Source organism: Corvus brachyrhynchos, unplaced genomic scaffold, assembly GCF_000691975.1.
Source record: "Corvus brachyrhynchos isolate BGI_N302 unplaced genomic scaffold, ASM69197v1 scaffold50, whole genome shotgun sequence".
Lineage (NCBI taxonomy): Eukaryota > Metazoa > Chordata > Aves > Passeriformes > Corvidae > Corvus > Corvus brachyrhynchos.
In genome coordinates, this window is record NW_008235964.1 from 129,789 (window position 1) to 135,414 (window position 5,626).

The 5,626-nt window shown below is 42.1% G+C and overlaps 1 protein-coding gene across 1 annotated transcript in view; it reads left to right on the forward strand.

Moving 5' to 3' along the window:
* SEMA3D (semaphorin 3D) overlaps window positions 1-5,626 on the forward strand; it is a gene marked incomplete at its 5' end in the record, with an annotated part of 96,006 nt that overhangs the window by 743 nt on the left and 89,637 nt on the right. The window lies entirely within an intron of this gene.

The following is a 5,626-nucleotide window of genomic DNA, read 5'->3' on the forward strand; positions in this document are numbered from 1 at the left end:
TGGCCGGGTCACCCGTGGTGCTCCCCTGTTCCATCCGCGGCCCTCCACAGCCCTGCTCCGTGCAGGCAGCCCTTAGTGCGGCCAGGGCTCGTCTGAGACCGCTGCCCCACTGCCCAGCAAAGATCGTGTGACCAACAGAGATAAGTGAACTCCAGCTGCAAGGCCCGGGTGAGATTAACTCTTTTAGTGCTGTAAGTTTCCTCCAGAACAGATGAAGCCTGCAGACATCAATCGTCTTCCGAGTCAACACCATGAAGACACCAAAGTCAGTGAAGAAGGAAGAGCTGAAACCCTGAGGGAGGAGAAAGAGGAGATGCTTCAAGCTTAGAAGTTGAAATTCTTTTGTAAAGCTATGGTGATGGACTATGATATATCAGAGTACCCGTTGTAATTTCCTGAAAGCATGGGGGGTTGGAGCGTTCAAACTGTAATTGTGAGCAGAAGTACTTGTGCTGAAATAAGCAAATGACAGCAGCTGTAAAATGATGGGGACTCTTGCTCTCAGGGGAGGAGGAGGGCCTCTATTCCTAGAGATGAAATGCTCCCACGGATGGGTGAAGAGAACCTTTGTTTCTGAACAGCTCAACCTTAAAATGGTACCCCCGTAGCTCAAGATTGGACCCTCAAAAGCAGTTGTGGGGAAGGCTGTAAGATGAAGGCAGGGACTTTCACATGTGAGCAGAGAACCTACCCGGGCGGCTTTCTCGCTGTGATACTGATGCCATGAGAGAACTTCTTGTGGAGATGTCTCCATAGCATGAGCAAGAGAGACTCCTCTCCCTAAGTGAACTGTAAAAGATTATTATAGAGGTGGTAAACTGATTGAAAATCTCAAGGGTTGTCTTTTTACATTGTCAGTGGGAGAAGGGAGAAAGGTGGGGGGGAGGAAGGTTTAGTCTGATTTTTTTTTTCTTTCTTTTAGGTCTTTTAATAAAATTCTTTTTATTCTTTTAAGTTTTGTGCCTGCTTTGCTTTCTCCTAATTCTTACCTCACAGAAGCAAAATAAGTGAGTAATAGATATTTTGACCCAAACCACCATACTAAGGTTCTATGTCTCCTGGTTAAGAAATACACAACATACAGGAAAGATCTCAGGTACCACACTGATCATGTATTCTTTAGGTCTTATTCCCAATCCCCTCACTTGTCCATATTTTCGGAGAAGTGCTATGGTAGCCTAAAACTTTTGCAAGAAGATAAATATTCATCTTGAGCAACTCTAAAACCAAAGGCTATCTCCTGGAATGCTGTGGAAGTCAAGGAGCCAAGGGGGCATGTGTTCAGGAAGATTGGTGAGCTGAGGAGAGTTGGACTGGACACAGAGGTATAAAAACCACATGAGAGGAGGAGGAAACTGAGCAGCTATGAGGGCAGTCACAGACCTGCCATGCTACCAGGAAAGGCTGCAAACATGTGTCCTCCCCTCCTCCTGAACAGAGGCTGAAGGATCTCTGACAAACCCCTGTATGCCTAAAGGAACAAAGCATCTTTCTCTGTGAGCTAAATGGTACAGAGAGAGGTCCCAGAAGAATGGTGGTCAAAGACAGAGAAGTATTTGAAGATGTATAATTGAAGGTCATATCAATGCTTGTCACATCATGTCCTGAAATCATAAATATTTTGTTGTCCAATTACTCCATTCTTACCTGAGGCTCCTTGAGTTTGCTGTAGTCCTTCAGCAAATCTCTGTTTTTGTGCTTCTTTTACAGTCCATTTCTCCCCCCTCATTACTTCATTTCAGACATGAGGAGGGAGAGGGGAGAGGGAAAATAAAATCAAAAAACGCATTCAGTGATCAATCAAATCTGAGCAGGAAGCCTTCAGGAAGAGGTGCAGACTGGAAAGTGAGGATCGCCTCTTATGAATCATAGGTCAAATCTCATAAAGACAGAAAAAGGCTGCATCTGCTCTATTTTCATTGTGTTTCATGGGTGTAAATGCTGAGAAAAATGTTCAGGCTGGCTTAACCACGCTTCTCTGCAGGAAGAGTCACTGTGACTGTGTGGAAACCCATCCTTCATAACTTTGAGTGTCATAAGGGCAAGATAGCCATGTTGAAGATCTCAACTCAACAGAGGCCTTTGCATACCATTATGCCACACTTTTGCAAGGGATAGGAAGCATGACAGCAACTCACTATTACACCTGCCACTTCCTGGCCTCCCTCATGCTCACTGTTGTACATTTTATCCAAGTAAGAAGGAAGAAAAGAATGCAAGACCAAATGGTTGATTTGACTTCTTCTGGATGCACAGATATTTGTTCAGAAACATCTAAGCATAAAGAATACAGCAAATACCTTCTTTTTCCCTATTGTACTTCAGCCTTGTTTCATTCGCATCTCCAGTATGGCCCAGAAGTTCTCTAGATCTCCTTTCAGAGAAGAACTGTTCCTCATAAGAAAACACTTAAGTACTAATTTCTGAATGCTGTTCAGAAATAGCAGAACAAAAGCCCACCATATTCAGGTTTAGTAGAGGCTGGTTTAGATCCTGTTAGAGCAGGTTTCTATCCCAAAAGCTGAAAATATGTGAGCACAGGAACAAGGTGGCTCTTCTCAGACTATGAAGAAGGAAACATGCTGGCGTTGGTTCAAAATAATGTCTCAGACCAGAATTTCTTTAAGCTTTAACCATGAAATTATTTCATCAGTAAATTAAACCTTTTCTTATCACTTTACCTTTCCTGGCAACTGTTTACATGCAACACACAACATCACTGATAAAAGAATGGAACAGCTCCTGGAACAAAAATTTTCAGTGCATTCTCTCCTGAAAACCCTGAAGTATTTATTGCCCTTACATTCAGCAGGGAGGAATCAAGCTACAAGAGAATGAGCTGTTCATGTAATGCTTCTTCTTAATGTTTTATTGGCTAGAATAGAATTCCCCATTTTTCCTTCTCCCTTTCTCATCACTCAACACAGCTTCTTAGGAGCCAAATCACTCAATACAGCAAACGCATACCATCCCTAACACCTCCTTCCTTTCTCTTCACACATTTAAACCTTCACCTTCCTATCACCTCATGAGAACAATTTTTAAAATTTTACTATAGGTTTTGAGAGTGATGAAACAAACTTGCCATGAAGTTTTCCTCCTACAGACTCTTAAATCTTCCAGGTCTTTTCCTTTCATATGCTGATTTTATATTGTGGATTTCCAAGCGCTTTATTTTAGCTCTCCCATTACCATCATCTATCACGATGTACAGACTCAAGGAGACCTTCACTGGCTTCATTGCAGCTCTTAGGTGCTTGTATTTAGCCTTAATGAAATCAGATTTCAGGATCAGAGACTTCAAAAACTGTTGGTCAGGAAGCTGCATAGTGGTTTCCATGGAAGACTTTTCTACCATCTTCTTGCTTCTCTAGGATCAAAAGATGGATTTACCACTAAAATAGAATAGAAATTCATTGCATTTCAGGAAAGCCCTGAAAGTGCAACTTGTGCTTTCCTGAGTAATTAGGAGATAAGACAGTCTTGTAATGTCTGCTGAACAACTGATGGCTATCAGAATTGTTAAGACAATTTTTATCTTTGTTTCCAGGACTACTGAATTAATAAACTGTTTCAGTTGTGCTGAGGAAGAGAGACAGGGGGGAAAAAGAGAATGGTAAGGTAAGATTTTTAACTGACCATTTGTTTTCGGCGCATAACTTACAAGATATAAATGAAGATGAAAGGTGCTGTCATTAAGAATTAGAATGAGTGGGTTTCTTGGCAGAACCAAAGAAAAAAAATATTAATATGCTGACCAATAAAATACATAGGTACGAGTCAAAACACAATAAAATGAGTTTGCCAAAAAGTAATAGATGTGGATAGAAAAAAAAAAAATCCATGCTTTTTGATTTTTAACATCACTCTCTTCAGCCAAGACCATACTGTCCTTTTCTACGGTTGAGGAATCTAATTTGAGAGTAACAATGGCTACAAAGTAACTGCAGATTCATGAGAAAAATAAATATAAACTAATAATTTACATTTTCCTAAAAGGAAAAATTCACAATGAATCTGACATGAGAAAGTAAGGAGCTGGTTTAAATTGCATGTGACTACAATGAAAAAAACCATCCTTAATTGGACTGTTATCTGTGCCCTCAACATAGTGGTGCCTGTTATCATTCTTATGAAGTGGTGTCTGGAAGCCTTTCCTTTACAAACCTGTTTTTCAGGTATATACAACACTCTTAAATGGAATGAGAGCCCACAATAGATTTAATTTTCATTTGGTAAAAATACATTTTCTGAACTTTTTTTTCATTTTATCTCAAGGGCTGTGTCTCTGGCCACAGAGATCTGGGCTATAAGATGTACTGAAATAATTTATCTTGCCTCAATGTGTCGTGTTCATGTCCAGACAATGGCCTGTTGTCAGAAACCTTTCTGAAGATGGCACACTGGTCATGAAAATTGCAGGTGCAGGTGTTTGCAACTACTCTAACCTTTTGTGCATCCTTCTGAGGGAAGAAGCATAGTCTGAAATGAAGAAGTGGCAGTATTTTGAAGGCAAGTGCAATTAGAAGGAGGGTAATTTGTTTGGAAAGGTGGAGATAGCACTGCCTGTAATTTCACAAAGCATACTTTGAGGAGGAAAGAGCTGCGTGCCTTAAGGTGCTAATCATCATCAGCATGTTCCATTCTGAACACCTGGACATGCTTGCAGAATACAGGACATGCCTCCATCCAGGCTGGAAAGAAGGAGCCCACTGCTGCAGGGTGGAGTGGGTTCCTTTGTGCAAGTCAGCACAAGTCCCAAAGCCTTGAGGTGGATTGGAAGGTAGAGAGCTTCTAGACACAAGCTATTGCCAGAGTGTTTAGTTGGTGTTGCCTGTTCCTCAGAGTGTGGACTAATCTCCACTCTTCATTCCCCCGTGTCTGTTTCCTTCCTAAGGAAGATTCACACCTTTCTGATTGCAGGTCATGTGCTTAGGCAGCTAAAGGTAGCTGGGAGGCTGCTGAGCTGAGCTGAGCTGAGCTGAGCTGAGCTGAGCTGAGCTGAGCTGAGCTGAGCTGAGCTGAGCTGGTAGGCTAAGCGGAGCAGTAAAAGTCATTCACAGTCAGTGAGCTGACCTCAGGTCCTTCAAATAATGCAGTCCAAGAAGATTTTGCCAGTATTTCCACTGGAAGCCTACCACGGGTCTCTTGCTTTTTCTGTGTTTGACTGGCTGGTAGATTGGGAGGGACAAGAGCATGGGAAATGCTTGACCAGGGCATGAATGAAATGGCTTTTTTCTTTAGTTGGTCCTAGGCATCTCAACCTGAAGTTCTAAGGAGAGAGAGTGGGAGTAGCAGAGTTTGTTTAAAGCTGCCTTTTCTCCAGGGTCAGCAAATTAATAGGCTCTTTACCACTCTGCGTCTGGTAGTGTGGGCTTTCTGAATAGCTTTAGCTACAGGTGAGTTTATAAAACACCTCCCTCAGAACAGACTGGAGGTTTTCTCTGTTTGCTTGACAGTCAGGTGACTGGAGGTCAGAAGAAATTTTTCCTCCCGTTCTGCCTCTTAGTTACTCATGTCCCAGAGGTGAGCACTGTGATTGGACAAGAAGCTTGTCATCAGAAGACATTTAAAAGGAGCAGGGTGACATAGGCTGCTGAAACAGAGTAGCCTGTGAAATTCCTTA